This window comes from Myotis daubentonii, chromosome 3, assembly GCF_963259705.1.
Source record: "Myotis daubentonii chromosome 3, mMyoDau2.1, whole genome shotgun sequence".
NCBI lineage: Eukaryota > Metazoa > Chordata > Mammalia > Chiroptera > Vespertilionidae > Myotis > Myotis daubentonii.
The window spans coordinates 105,283,395-105,298,606 of record NC_081842.1 but is presented as its reverse complement, the minus strand read 5'-3'; the positions used below and the strand labels follow the sequence as shown (position 1 = coordinate 105,298,606).

Genomic DNA, 15,212 nt, shown 5'->3' with positions numbered 1-15,212 from the left:
CTCCCTTCCCCACTCCTCGTCGGGGCGCCCCCTGCAGGCAGCCATCTCAGCACGCCTTCAGCACTTGCTGCAGAAGCGAGGCGCACGTCCTGGGCTGTCTCCCAAGGCACCAGGGTGGGCTAAACGAGCTGGGCTCGGCCTTCCGCGCCTCCAGGATAAGGCGGTGCATGAGATAGCCGCGGCGCGGGAGGGCCACGTCGCTGTTGGCCAGCAGCCCCATTGGAAGGAAGTCATTGGCGCCGTCGCCCACGTAGAAAAGGCACTCGAAGTGCACGCCGTCTTGGACCCGCACGCGCAGGGAGTCGCTGAGCACCTTGTGCTTGCACATGTCGGTGGGGCACCGCGCGCAGCTGTGCGTGTGGAAGGGCCGCAGCGCCAGCAGCCCCCGTGCGTCGGGCCCTGACAGGTTGCTGAGGATGCGGCGGAACAGGCCCAGGTGGCCGGTGGCGCGCAGAGCTCTCTATGACGAAGGTGTTGGCATCCGAAATGCGAATCACCTCGAAGCCGGCTCCCTGCTTGGCCACACACTGCAGCAGGTCGCCCATGCCCCGGGACAGGGCGATGGCCTCACAGACGGCACGCAGGTCCCGCCGGCGCACGCCCTGCACATCCAGGTACTTGAAGACCCACTGCATGTACTCGTTGTAGAAGCCCTCGCGGTAGGAGGTGGCATGCAGGCCGCTGGCCCCACGCTGTTTTCGTCCAGGATAGTTTTGTCCAAATCGAAGGTCAGGAGGAAGCGGGGCGCCCCTGCACAGCTATCCTGCCGTCCTGGGAGCAGGGGAAGAAGAGCAGCAAGAGGAGGAAGCAAGCGAGGGCAGGCGCGGCAGGCGCTGATCCGGGAGAGGCTGGTTAGCAGGCCTCGGCCAGAGGCACTGGCACATCCAAGACCCTAGCCTAGACAGACATGGAGGCCAGCAACCGGAAAACACCCACTCTTGGCTGGTACACCACCCGGAGCACTGCCTGTAGGGACTGTTGGTCTCTAGCCATCCTCCAGAGCTCCTCTAGAGCAGCGGTCGCCAACAGGTGGTCCGTGGACCACTGGTGGTCGGTGAGATCCGAAAGGTTGGCGACCACTGCTCTAGAGCAGTTTTGTCTTGAATTATCAAATCATTTTGTGTCATCCAAAAGAGTTCCTCAAATAAAAGGGGCACAGGATCTCTGAGCTTCTCCAGCAGGCTCGGTTGCAGGCTCCTCCCTGGCCGGTACCCTGGCCAGAGCTTGTGCAGGAGGCCACCAGTTGACATGTTTCTCTCACATCAATGTTTCTCTCACATGGATATTTCTCTCTGTCTTTCAATCTCTCTTCCACTCTCCTGCAGAGCTGCGGTGGCAGAAATCTGTCCCTGCTGAGTTTGAAGTGCAGAGAGTGGAGAGATGTGGGGAGCAGATATAGGGTTAAGCCTCAGACTGACCTATTGGCAAAGTCACAAACAAGTCCCAGCTTAGAGGGCACAGTCCTCTTAGCATAATTAGGCTTGACCTTATAACTCTCCCTAGATCTTGTCTGGGAAGCTGATGGGCTGAGGGAGGTGCAGGAAGTGGCCAAAACAAGTGAAACTCACAAGAACAGTGTAACTATGGTCAAAACAAGTGAAACTCATAAGAACAATGTAACTATGGTAACCACTACCTTGTTTACCTCTGACTATAAAATGAAGGCTCAGCTTGCCTCTGCATCTCTCTCTGTGGCCTCAGCCAGGCACAGGGAAGATCCACAGAGAATAATGCTGTCTCCGTGTAAATCATTCTTCTTCCCTTTTTTTGTTTTTATAGAAAAGGTTTATATTGATGGAATTGTCAGTTTTTCTTTTTGTGTCAAGAGCTAACTTTGATGTGTTAAAACTAAGTAAAATGCATTTACTCAATCCAAAAACAGGCATTAAAAAGAAAAAAACCCAAATGCTCTCTTGTATCCATTTTAAGAGTAGGACTGGCTCTTTCCGCTATTACCTGAGTCCTAATCTATCACCCCAGGGAGAGCTTGCCAATCCTGCACTTTCCCGGGGTGGGAAGGCTGCAGTGGGGTTAAGGATAAGGCTCCTTGGGCCTACCTTCTCCCATGCCTTTACATTTACCTTTCCTTCCTCAGAAAGGTAAATGTACATAAAATGGACATACTTCTTGTATAAAACGTTCTGTCTGACTGGGAGTAACATTAACTCCTCTGTTAGCAAGCATATGTGTTAAAAGATAAATACAGTCTTTTTCTTTAGACTCAGTATGGCACATCTTCTCAATCTAAGTTCTGTACTATCCACCTTCTTACCCTACTTATCCTCTATAGGGGGGTCTGCAGCACCCTGGTGGAGTCCTATCCATCCTGAGTGTGGGGTTTCTCAAGGTGTGGGGGGGGGGGTGCTTACCTAGGGGAATCCTGTTTGGGTGCCAGATGCCGGGGTCCAGCCCCAGTGGTCCAGTGGTTCCCAAATGTGTGGATGGAGTCAGCGAAGAATGATTTACACGGAGACAGCATTATTCTCCGTGGATCTTCCCTGTGCCTGGCTGAGGCCACAGATAGAGATGCAGAGGCAAGCTGAGCCTTCATTTTATAGTCAGAGGTAAACAAGGTAGTGGTTACCATAGTTACACTGTTCTTGTGAGTTTCACTTGTTTTGACCATAATTACACTGTTCTTGTGAGTTTCACTTGTTTTGGCCACTTCCTGCACCTCCCTCAGCCCATCAGCTTCCCAGACAAGATCTAGGGCAGCCGTGGGCAAACTACGGGATCCGGCCTGTTTGAAATGAATAAAACTAAAAAAAAAAAGACCATACCCTTTTATGTAATGATGTTTACTTTGAATTTATATTAGTTCACACAAACACTCCATCCATGCTTTTGTTCCGGCCCTCCGGTCCAGTTTAAGAACCCATTGTGGCCCTCGAGTCAAAAAGTTTGCCCACCCCTGATCTAGGGAGTGTTATAAGGTCAAGCCTAATTATGCTAAGAGGACTGTGCCCTCTAAGCTGGGACTTGTTTGTGACTTTGCCAACAGGTCACTCCGAGGCTTAACCCTATAGCTGCTCCCCACAGAGAGAGTGGCTTTGGGAGGTATTCTGGAGCAGGATGGAGCCCAGGGTGCTTACGGGAATTGGAGGGGATGCAGTGTCTTATCCACCCTCAGATTTTGGGGGCTCATGAGTGCCTCAGGTTGACCAGAGGGGCTGTGGCTGATGTGCTTCTGGGGTGTCCCCTCCACCTGCCTTCCATCCCCTGCCCGGGCCTCCGCGCGTCCCGGGAACCAGAGCTGGAGCCACACTGGCTCTGCCCCTCCACCATTTTTTATTATTATCCTCCTCCCCTATCCTTCGACAACTATCAGCTTGTTCTCTATAGCTCTGTGTCTGTTTCCATTTTGTTTTGTTTATTCATTTGTTTTGGTTTTAGATTCCACATATAAGTGAATTCATATGGTATTTGTCTTTCTCTGTCTGACTTATTTCACTCAGTACAATAACCTCTAGGTCCCCAAATGGCAAGATTTTATTCTTTTTATTGCAGAATAATATTTCATTGTATATATGCACATCTTCTTTATCCATTCATCTATTTTTTAAATTTTTTATAATTAAAGTATTAGATATGTCTCAATTTTCCCCACGTTGACTTCTCCCCGGCCACCCCCACCCACAGCACATGCCCTCACCCCCTCTCATGCCTGTGTACATTGGTTATGCTTATATGCATGCATACAAGTCCTTTGGTTGATCTCTTACTCCCTCACTCCTCCCCTGCCTTTCACTGAAGTTTGGTATCTGATCGATGCTTCTCTGTCTCTGTATCTATTTTTGTTCATCAGTTTATGTTGTTCATTATATTCCACAAATGAGTGAGATCATGTGATATTTATCTTTCTCTGACTGGCTTATTTCCCTTAGCATAATGCTCTCCAGGTCCATCCATGCTGTTGCAAATGGTAAGAGTTATTTCTTTTTTACAGCAGTGTAGTATTCCATTGTGTAAATGTACCCTGGTGGTCAGTGCATGTCATAGCTACTGGCTGGTTGGCCGGTCATTTAGGCTTTTATATATATAGATTTTTAATGATTTTTTTACAGAGAGGAAGGGAGAGGAATAGAGAGTTAGAAACATCGATGAGAGAGAAACATCGATCAGCTGCCTCCTGCACACCCCCCACTGGGGATGTGCCCACAACCAATATGCCCTTGACCAGAATCAAACCTGGGACCCTTCAGTATGCAGGCCAATGCTCTATCCACTGAGCCAAACCGGTTAGGGCCATATGTCCTTTCTGATGGGTGTTTCTGGTTTCTTGGGATATATTCCTAGAAGTGGGATTACTGGGTCAAATGGGAGTTCCATTTTCAAATTTTTTGAGGAAGCTCCATGCTGTTTTCCACAGTGGCTGCACCAGTCTGCATTCCCACCAGCAGTGCAAGAGGGTTCCTTTTTCTCCACATCCTTGCTAGCATTTGTTCTTTGTCGATTTCTTGATGATAACCATTCTGAAAGGTGTGAGATGGTATCTCATTGTCATTTTGATTTGCATCTCTTGGATGATTAGTGACTTTGAGCATGTTTTCATATGTCTCTTGGCTTTCTGAATGTCTACTTTTGAAAAGTGTCAATTTAAGTCATTTGCCCATTTTTTTATTTGATTGTTTATCTTCTTTTTGTTAAGATGTATGAGTTCCCTATAAATTTTGGAGATTAGGCCCTTATCGGATATAACATTGGCAAATATGTTTTCCCATGCACTGGTCTTTCTTGTTGCTTTGTTGGTGGTTTCTTTTGCTGTGCAGAAGCTTTTTATTTTGATGTAGTCCCATTTGTTTATTTTCTCCTTAGTTTCCATTGCCCTAGAAGCTGTATCAGTAAAGATATTGCTACAACATATGTCTGATATTTTGCTGCCTATGGATTCTTCTAAGATTTTTATGGTTTCCCATCTTACGTTTAAGTCTTTTATCCTTTTTGAATTTATTTTTGTATATGGTGTAAGTTGATGGTCTAGTTCCTTTCTTTCTTTCTTTCTTTCTTTCTTTCTTTCTTTCTTTCTTTCTTTCTTTCTTTCTTTCTTTCTTCCTTTTTTCTTTCTTTCTTTCTTTCTTTCTTTCTTTTTCTTTTTTTTCATGTATCTGTCCAATTTTCCCAACCATTTATTGAAGAGACTGTCTTAACTCCATTGTATGCTCTTGTCTGCTTTGTCAAATATTAATTAAGCATAATGGCTTGGGTTGATTTCTGGGTTCTCTGTTCTGTTCCAATGGTCTATATGTCTGTTCTTGTGCCAGTACCAGGCAGTTTTGAGAATTTTGTACACTGGGTCTCTAGTATAAATATAGTGTTCAAGAAGTAAATGAAAACCTGTAATTTTACATTTGAATTGGAAATATCAATATAAACTTATGATGTATTTTTTCTTAAAAATACTTTTTTTCTAGCTTTGTTCAACAAAAGTCTTAGAAGCAGTGAGAGCACAGTTGCAATGAGCTCCCCTAGCGTTCAGACTGTAAGCTCTAAATATCTTGGAAAAAAGAACCACAGCTCCTTGGAAAAATTGCTGATTCCAAGTCTAGGGGAGAAAATATATCAGGTGAATTGGGGGCATCTTATTATGCCAGTCTCTTTTCTATGTGCTTTACTTGTATTCACTCACTTATTTCATTTTATAGCTGAGAAAACAGCATTAAATAGAGTGCCCAAGGTCACATAGATATAAAGTGGAGGGAAAAAATACAGCGCGGGGGAGGGGGGTAAATGACAACCTAATAGGCAGACCTAATAGTGCACTTTGTCCCAGGGCTAGACTGGAAATACAACTAAAATGGAAAACATTCATCTGGAATTAACAAATGAGGCCCAGCTGAGGAGGTGACTTATAGTAAGGAAGGACAGAAAACATCTAGAGACCTGTAGGAAGGGCTGCGAGGTTGTGAGAGGGTGGCAGGCTGGCAGGCTGAGAGGGAGGGGGGAAACTGCATTACAGGAAAATCTGTTCCCTCAGAAAAATAGAAGCCTGGTCCAGGCTGATCACCAGAGCTATGTCCTGTGGTAACATGCATAACAACCAACTGCTGGCTGCAGGGAATCTGGACCTGAGACCACAGCCACGAAAGGCAACCCCCACGAAAGGGGAAAGCAGCTCAGTGCTGGTGGGAGAGAAAGCCGATGTTTCATTATTGTTTTTGTTTTGTTTTGTTTTTGTTTTTAATCTCTAAACCCAGAACACAGGAGTTTTCAGTTGCACCCACTCACCTGAGGCTTTGGTGCAGGGAGGAAGGCACAGACTTGAAGTGCCTGAGGAGAGGCAGGGGAGGAAAGCTGGGCAGGAAGAAGTGGAAAAGCAGTAGCCAGAAGTTCTGCATTGGGACATTCATAGGCTTCCAAACCTAAAGGGCCATTTCTCTGCAGAGGAGCTAGCCCCTCCCAATAGCCTCAGGGCAGGTGATAGAGCCTGCCACACCCTGCATTTTGACTTTACAGAGGCCAAGCTTATGGGTTTGAACAGTCTTAAGGAACCTTCAGTGACTGTATTGAAACAGGAGCCATCCACTTTGCTATTCTGGGGACCAGACTGATAAAAACTCCAGGGTCCCAGCTGACCCCATTGGTCTCCATACAAGAATCTCTGACCAACCAAAGGCAGAGTAATATTTTGGGCCATCTCGGAGGAGTACCTCTGGGACAGGAAAAAACACCCATCATATTCCCTGAAAGCAAAACAGCACCAACCCCTGTCAGAAACAGATGCTTGAGTGATTAAGATTGACAGCTGGCAGACAGGCAAAGAGGGCAGATAGGTCCCACCTGCTTGCAGCCAAGGCCTGTGGAGACAGACACAGCAGTGGACCAGTGGATTGCTTGGAGCTTCAAGCAATGTGCTAAAAGCCAAAAAACAGTGCCTGACAGTGTTAGCACCTACATATCTAATTGGAAGCCCCAAATTGGGAAACAGGACAGAAGAGTGGGGTCCTAAGCCAGATCCCATGGGGCATTAAACTCAGCTGAAGTGAACAACACTTCACTTTATTATTTTTTATTTTCTTTATTATTTTACACCTTTTTCTTCCTCTCTTCTCTTTTTTCCTCCTTTATTCTTCTCTTTTCTCCTTTTTGGTTTTTCTCCCCTTTTAAAAAATTGATCCTTTTTATCTATCTACTTTATTTATTTGTTATAATTCTAGTCTCAGATGGTTTATTCATATATATAATTTCTTCTTCCCTATTCTTACTCAGTTTCCCTTTCTCTTTTCTTTTTCATCACTACTCAATTTTTTCCCCTCTCCTCTGGCTCATTTCTTCTTCTCCTATTGTTTTAACTTGCTTCATTTCCTAAAGTTAGGCCTATCTGCTCTCTCCTCTATTCTCCTTTTCAAACTTTTTTTTCTTATCTTCTCATTTCTTTTCTCCCTTCTCTATTCTAAACCATGGTCCTTTCCCCATTCCTCTAATTCTTCAACCTTATTTTCTTTATTTAAGCTTGGCATCTATAGATTCTGCACCACCCCCCTCCCCCTTTTCTGGGTGTTTTTTGTTTGTGCTTTTTGGTTTATTTGTTTGTTCTGTTGTGTTTTCTCCCCATATTTTTTCTTTCTTTTTTTTTCTATCATTCTTGCTCTATTTTCTCTTTCTGGTGATCACTTTTATTGTGGATATAGGGCGCTTGTGTACATTCTTTTTCTGTGTTGTGTTTTGTCCTGTTATATTTTGTGCTGTTCGGTCAGCACCTCCACAACAGCTGGCACGACATGATACAGAGTGAGCCACATAATCAGACACCCTGAGTGGAGACTCCATCCACAAACAGGACAATTACATTCAAGACCCAGCTACAACAGGAGAACCCAAACATCACAAGTAGGGGACCTTCCTAAAACACCCAGCCCAGGAGACCTGAGGGAATGCACCACTGGGTCTCACAATACATCTACTACATAAGACCGACCCAGAAAATCTGGGTGGCATAGAAGTTTGATCTAAGACATAGAAACAAATAGAAAGGAACAGCAAAAATGGGTAGACAAAGAAACAGCCTCCCGAAAAAGAAAAGAAGGAATCATCAGAAAAGGAACTAAATGAAATAGGGGCAAGTAATTTGTCAGAGAAAGAATTCAGAATAATGGTTCTAAGGATGCTCAAACTTCTGAATGAGAAGGAAGAAGCACCTCAATGAGAATTATAAGGAGCTGAATGAGAAATACACCAACATGAATAAGAATCAACAGGAAATAAAAAATGACATAGCTGCAATAAATAAAACCATGGAAAGTTTCAACAGTAGACTAGAAGCTGAGGACAGAATCAGCAAGTTAGAAGTCAAGGTAGAATAAAACACCCAAGCAGAGCAACAACTGAAAAAAATTTAAAAAACAGGAGGAGAGTTAAAGGAGCTTTGGGACAACATGAAATGAAACAACATCCACATAATAGGACTACCAGAAGGAGAGAAAGCTGAGCAAGGGATAGAAGACCTGTTTGAAGAAATAACCACAGAAAACTTCCCTGACTTTGGGAAGAAAAAAAATCACACAAATCCAGGAAGCACAGAGAATTCCAATTAAGATAAACCCAAAAAGAACTACACAAAGACATATCATAATTAAATTGGCAAATGTAAAGGAAAAAAATCTTAAAGACTGCAAGAAAGAGGCAGAAAGTTACCTACAAGGGATCTCCCATAAGACTATCAACTGGTTTCTCAACAGAAACACATCAGGAAATGGCATGAGGTATACAAAATGATGAAAAGCAAGAAATTGAATCCAGAATACTCTATCCAGCAAGGCTATCATTCAAAATTGAAGGTGAAATCAGGAGCTTCACAGACAAAAAAAGGCTAAGGGAGTTTTTTGCCACCAAACAGCAATGCAAGAAATGCTAAAGGAACTATTCTAAAAAGAAGAAATAGAAAGGGATGACGGGACACAGGCATAAAGAATAAAATGGCAACAAACAAGTACCTATCAATAACTGCAATGGATTAAATGCTCTAGTCAAAAGACATAAGGTAGCTGATTGGATAAGAAAACATGATCCATATATATGCTGTCTACAAGAGACACACCTCAGAACAAAGGACTCACACAGACTGAAAGTGAAGGGATGGGAAAAAAATTTCAGTCAAGTGGAAATTAACAAAAAAGGAACTGCGGAAGCAATCCTTCTATCTGACAAAATAGACCTCAAAGGTCATAACAAGAGATAAGGAAGGCCACTTCATAATACTAAAGGGATCGCTACAATAAGAGGCTATAATTCTGGTAAATATATATGCACTCAACACAGGAGTATCCAAATGTATAAAAAAAAACTTTTGGAGGATATCAAGGAAGAGATGGATAACAATACAATCCTAGGAATTCACTGGAAATCTTCTAGAAAAAAATCAACAAGGAAACAGCAATCCTAAAGGACTCACTAGTTCAGATGGAACTAATTGACATCTTCAGAACATTTCACCCAAAAGCTAAGGAATATACATTCTTCTCAAGTGCACACGGGACATTTTCAAAGATAGATCACATGTTAGGACACAAGATGTATAAGTAGCAAGTGATCCTAAGAAAGCTGGCAATGTCCTTCCTGCCAAGTAAAATACAGAGGCTGCAGGTCCTTCTTGTTTTCAGTGAGAAAGGCCTTTCACCCTTTGTTTTGGCAATTCACAACGTTACTGTCATTAGGTTTCATAACAGTTGCATGCCACAGAGAAGTCTGCGGAATTTGGGAATTTGCTTAAGGCCCTGGAACTAGAATGCTGAGCCCTCTTGAACACTGCTCACATGCTTAATTTGCATTCGATTCACCTGTGGATCCTGTGAAGATGAAAATTCTAATTTAATGGCCTTGTGTGGGGCCTGAGATTCTGCATTCCTAATAGGCTTCCAGGTTATTGTTGGTCCTCTGGCCATACTCTGAGTAACAGATTACTCCTTTTTAGACCTCTGACAGTGGCTGGGTGTTAAACTGCACTAGTCTGCTTTCCCTGTCAGTCAGGTGGACTGTAATGTAATGTTTAGCCAAAGAAAGGTATTTCACCTTTAAAAACATTCTGATTGCTGTTCTCAGTCAAACAGAAATGACTTCAAGGTTCTGAGATGGTTTTCATTCTCTGTAGCACCTTGCTTCTTCATGTCATCCACCTGTAATTAACAGGTGGGGTGTGCAGGAGTAACCAAGGCTGGAGGTAGGCAGACACATGCTTGGGTACTCCCAGTGTTTACCTTTATGATTTGGGTTTTGTCAGAAATTATAATCTCTCTCAGTCCCAGATGAAACTTGAGCCTTAGAATCTGGTCTAAGGGGCACTCCCAGGTGCCAGGAGGTAAGCACTCTTCCCAAACTAAGTGCTCTTTCCAAGCTCTGCATGTGTGTGTGGATGGCATTTTTCCAAACAGGCCCTGGGAATCTCCTTTGCACAATGTATGAAATCTAAAATTTGGTAATCCTGCCACATTTTAAATGCCAGCCAACATGGCCTTACTGTAGAAAATTCCTTTCTGACGACAGAACAAGCTATCTCTGCCAGAGACTGGATATGGTTATGGGAGTACAGAGCCATTCTGGTTTTGTGGTCTGGTGTGAAGGGCACATATTGTGGCATCCTTGCCCCTCCTACAACCTAGGATAAGATGGGACAGAGCCAGCTGAAAGCCTCCAAACACCTGCTGTAAATAGCAAGCATGGTTGTTTGACTTTTTCCTTATAACTGGACAAACTGGTGTGGTGAGGTGTCAGCTTTCTTTATAAAACACCTTTTGGTTTTCTCAGTGGCACTTACTATGAACAGGTCCTCAAATATGACTGAAGGACAAATACCTCTGTTGATACATTTCCAAAAATCAAACATATCCTGGGAGAGTTTGTTTCAAGGGCAGACTGAATTCTGGTGCTGAGCCCAGCCATTAAGCAGAGGTTGCCAGGATTGGAAAATGTTGAGATAATGGCTATATCAGTGGTAGATGATTTTATAAAACATGTTCTTTTTTAAAGATTCTGATATAAGAGGGCATTCATCATTCTCTTACACTTGATCACTCAACTAAAAAGGTGAGCTCTCCCTATGTGTGTAAAGTTTCATACTAACCTTGAGGGTGGTGAGAGTAGACGAGAGAGAGAGAGAGAGAGAGAGAGAGAGAGAGAGAGAGAGAGAGAGAGTCGAGTATGACTCCCTCCACGTTCTGTGTGGAGTAGGGTTCGGTATCTGAAAGAGGAGCCGCACAACAAATGAGAGAAAAAGACACGAGATAATTTTGCAATATTGGGGGACCAGGTGGGCAAGTCCCGAAGGACTTCCACTGATGCTCAGGCCGCTCCAACCTTTTATTTGGTATAGGGTAGCCCTAGGGTAAGGAGGTTTGTTTGGGGTAGCCCTAGGGTAAGGAGGTTTGTTTGGGGTAGCCCTAGGGTAAGGAGGTTTGCTTGGGGTAGCCCTAGGGTAAGGAGGTTTGTTTGGGGTAGCCCTAGGGTAAGGAGGTTTGTTTGGGGTAGCCCTAGGGTAAGGAGGTTTGTTTGGGGTAGCCCTAGGGTAAGGAGGTTTGTTTGGGGTAGCCCTAGGGTAAGGAGGTTTCAGTGACACACAGACTAGGTCATAACATCACCCTTAGGCAATTTACATGATTAAAGGTAGGGAGGTTGCTTCAGCTGTCATTATCTAGATTAACTGGGTAGTACCTAGATTAACTGGGTGGTACACAGCCCTGACCTTTGCTAGGGCTTTCAAATGTTACTAGCTTTGGGGGGGTCTCTGTCTATACTCAGCTAGTGAAGACAGTAAATGGTTTCCGGAGAGACAGAGAGTTAGTTAGTTCTTAAGGATTCCATTCTCTGAGAAACTAAGAAATAAAATTTAAAAATAAAACAAACATGGCAATATAATAAATGCTACCTGGTCCAGAGTCATAAATCCCAAAGAAAGTGCTTCTGATTTCCATGGCCAGGGAAAACTTCACAGAGGAGGTAAAATTTAAGCTAGACTTTGAAGAATAGGTATTGTAATGAAGGTAAACTGAATAAAAACACAGAGAGTTCAAGATATCTGAAAAATGAAAGTAGACTCTCTGGGCTAGAATGGGTCTATGGAGGGAAGCCATGGGGAACAAGGCTGAAAAGGTAGGTTGTTGCCACGTTGGAAGTGTCCTGACAATCAAAGCTAGAGCTATTTCCATCGCAGTTGCAGTGGGAGCTCACTGAAGTTTAGTAAATCTTCAGATTTACCTTAATGGAACACTCATGGGGTTTCCTGAGATTAATATATATAATCTCCTAAAGTAAAAGGAGACATTCCTACACAACAATAATTCCTTGGCACTCAGAACACTAAAGAGCCAGTTTTTTGTGTTTTTTCTTTTTGTACTTTTCTTTATTAAGGTATTACATGTGTCCTATTACATATGTGTCATCCCCCCCCCCACTCATGCCCTCACCCCCTGTTGTCTGTGTCCATTGGTTATGCTTATATGCATGCATACAAGTCCTTGGTTGACCTCTCACCCTTACCTCCACCGTCCCCTACCTTCCCTCTGAGGTTTGACATTCTGATCGATGATTCTCTGTCTCTGGATCTCGTTTTATCAGCTTATGTTGTTCATTATATTCCATAAATGAGATCATGTGATATTTATTTTTCTCTGACTTAAAGAGCCAGTTTTCTAATCCTTGCTCTGCTACAGCTCATTGGTAATGGGAAAAGTAACTTCTCTAGGCCATACTTTCAACTATAAAATAAAGGGTTAATCAAGATCATTTCTAAAGTTCCTTCCACCCCTAGCTGTTTGGCTCAGTGGATAGACTAGAGCATGACTGAAGACTGAAGGGTCCCAGGTTCGATATTGGTCAAGGGCACATGCCTGAGTTGCGGGCTCGATCCCCAGTAGGGGGCGTGCAGGGGGCAGCTGATCAATGATTCTCTCATTGATATTTCAATCTCTCCCTCTCCCTTCCTCTCTGAAATCAATAAATATATATATATATATATATAAATAAAGTTCCTCCCACCTCTAAAATCAATTATTCTCATTCTCCTGTTAGAGACTTTCTCCAGTGAGGAAAGAAGAAAAACCTGTTATAACCTATTTAATGACACTGAAATCACAGTTTTAATTATTTAAATTTGCAGATTTGTTCTAATTCTGTCTGCACTGCAAAGTAGAAATTTGCACACTGGAAGTCACTGAACCTTTGATTTATTCACTGAACCTTTGTTATAAAAAGCACCTATGGAGAGCAGATGAAGGCATTTTTTTGACTAAATTATCAAATTATTTTTCAACATCACAGATGAACATTTTTAAAACAAATTACAATAAAATTATAGCAAAATACTTTTAAAAAGTGTACACTTGAATGTTATAGTAGATAACACTACTGATTTGATCTTTGTATTTTTTGTGCTGTACAGGAAATGCGAATACTAAATTTGTCACAAACTCATTTTCAGAAGAAATTGCATCCATAAAGGGACAAGTTCCTCCCTCCCTTCCTCTTTCTTTCTTTCTTTCTTTCTTTCTTTCTTTCTTTCTTTCTTTCTTTCTTTCTTTCTTTCTTTCTTTTTCTTTCTTTTTAATGAGCAACATGAAAAAAGAATTAAGAGCTTTTCTAAGAACAGAAGAGTCATGGAAACACAAGCGTTGTGTGTGGATGCTTCGCAGTCACCCCTAGGTTTCCGCAGGATACACTGAGGCAGAAAACCTTGTTTCTAGTTTCTGCTCTACCTCAGTTAGCTCTGTGAGGGCAGAAACCATTTATCAGGTTTTACCTCTCCTTTGAAATACTTATCACAATTATGGTCATCATTGTCTTTTCTCTTACTACTGGATTGCAAGATCTAAGTGTCGGGACTCCGTATTCACAGCTCTCTCTATCCAGCATGTAAGTTACTCAATATTCACTGAATGAATTTTTTAAATTAGCTGTAAAGTGAGGTAGTTGGACAGAATTTCCCATGTCCTTTCCACCTTTGATTCTAATAGATATGAACTTACTTTGGATTATCTAAGTCCAGACTGTTGAATTTTCCCCTTCAGCTTACTTTATAGCCTTTTATTGCATACCAGTACTTCTCCAAATTAGGGCATTTTTGTTTTAATTCAACTTGAAGATAAAGCAGTACAAGGATTATGTCTAGACAAGGAAGGATTCTGAGGGAGTGATATTGCACATGCTGTCGAACCCAACTCCTACCTCTTGAAGTTGTGGTTTGTGTCTAAAACAAGTAAAAAACTAGAAAGGTAAAGGCAAATCAAACTTCAGAACAATTTATAAAATTTGATGATATCCTACATTTTACAGGTGCTAACGCACAATAAGTTTGTTGAACCTCCAAGAACATAATCCAGCACAATATGGCAGTCCTTTGTACCAACAAAACTTGGTAAGAAGAATCATGAATTTTTTTATTTATCTGTAAAGGGATGCTTTGCACTCGAGTATACATATTTCTTTAATGTAAGTCAAAAGCCCATTACAGTGTATCCTGTTACAATGAAAATCTTTTACTTAATCTGGAAGCTCACTCAATTATTTTGAGCATTATATACAACTCAACAGATACAATGAAATCCTTGGCAACTCTTTGAAATGTAGCTAAATTACAAAGAGTAATTGGATAATGTAGACAACTGCAACAAAGCATTTACTCTCATACTGTGCTCAATATTAGATGACATATAAAATTCAATTGGGAGCCCGGCCAGCATGGCTCAGTGGTTGAGGGTCAACCTATGAACCAGGAGGTCACAGTTCGATTCCAGTCAGGGCACATGCCCAGGATGTGGGTTCCATCCCCAGTGGGACGCATGCAGGAGGCAGCTGATCAATGATTCTCTCTCATCATTGATGTTTCTCTCTCTCTTCCTCTCTGAAATCAATAAAGATATGCTTTTTAAAAATTCAATTAGGAAAGGGAGTTAAAAAGAACCGTGCTTCTTCCTTGAATCAGACTTGGATAAACATGAGATAAGGGTAAATCCTAGGTGGGGAAGTATTTAATTCATTGTGCTTTTATATATTTTTCTTGCTACCTATTCCCAGTTATAAACTTTAAATCCGTGCATTTGGGTACTATTTGTTTTATCTCAAGTACAACATAATACTAGGCAGTCTTTAAAATCATTTTCTATTAATTGTAAAATATACATTCAGATAAGAACTCTGGAGAGCACTTGTGATCTTGGTTTCCAGCATGCATCAATTTGGTTCAAACAAATTCTTATTAAAAAAAAAAAAAAAAAAAAGGAACTCTGTAC

At 42.3% G+C, this 15,212-nt stretch overlaps 1 pseudogene; it reads right to left on the bottom strand.

The window, feature by feature from the left end:
- Window positions 1-46: 46 nt before the first annotated feature.
- LOC132229344 (phosphoethanolamine/phosphocholine phosphatase-like) lies at window positions 47-1,508 on the bottom strand (annotated as a pseudogene).
- Between the last annotated feature and the right edge of the window lie 13,704 nt (window positions 1,509-15,212).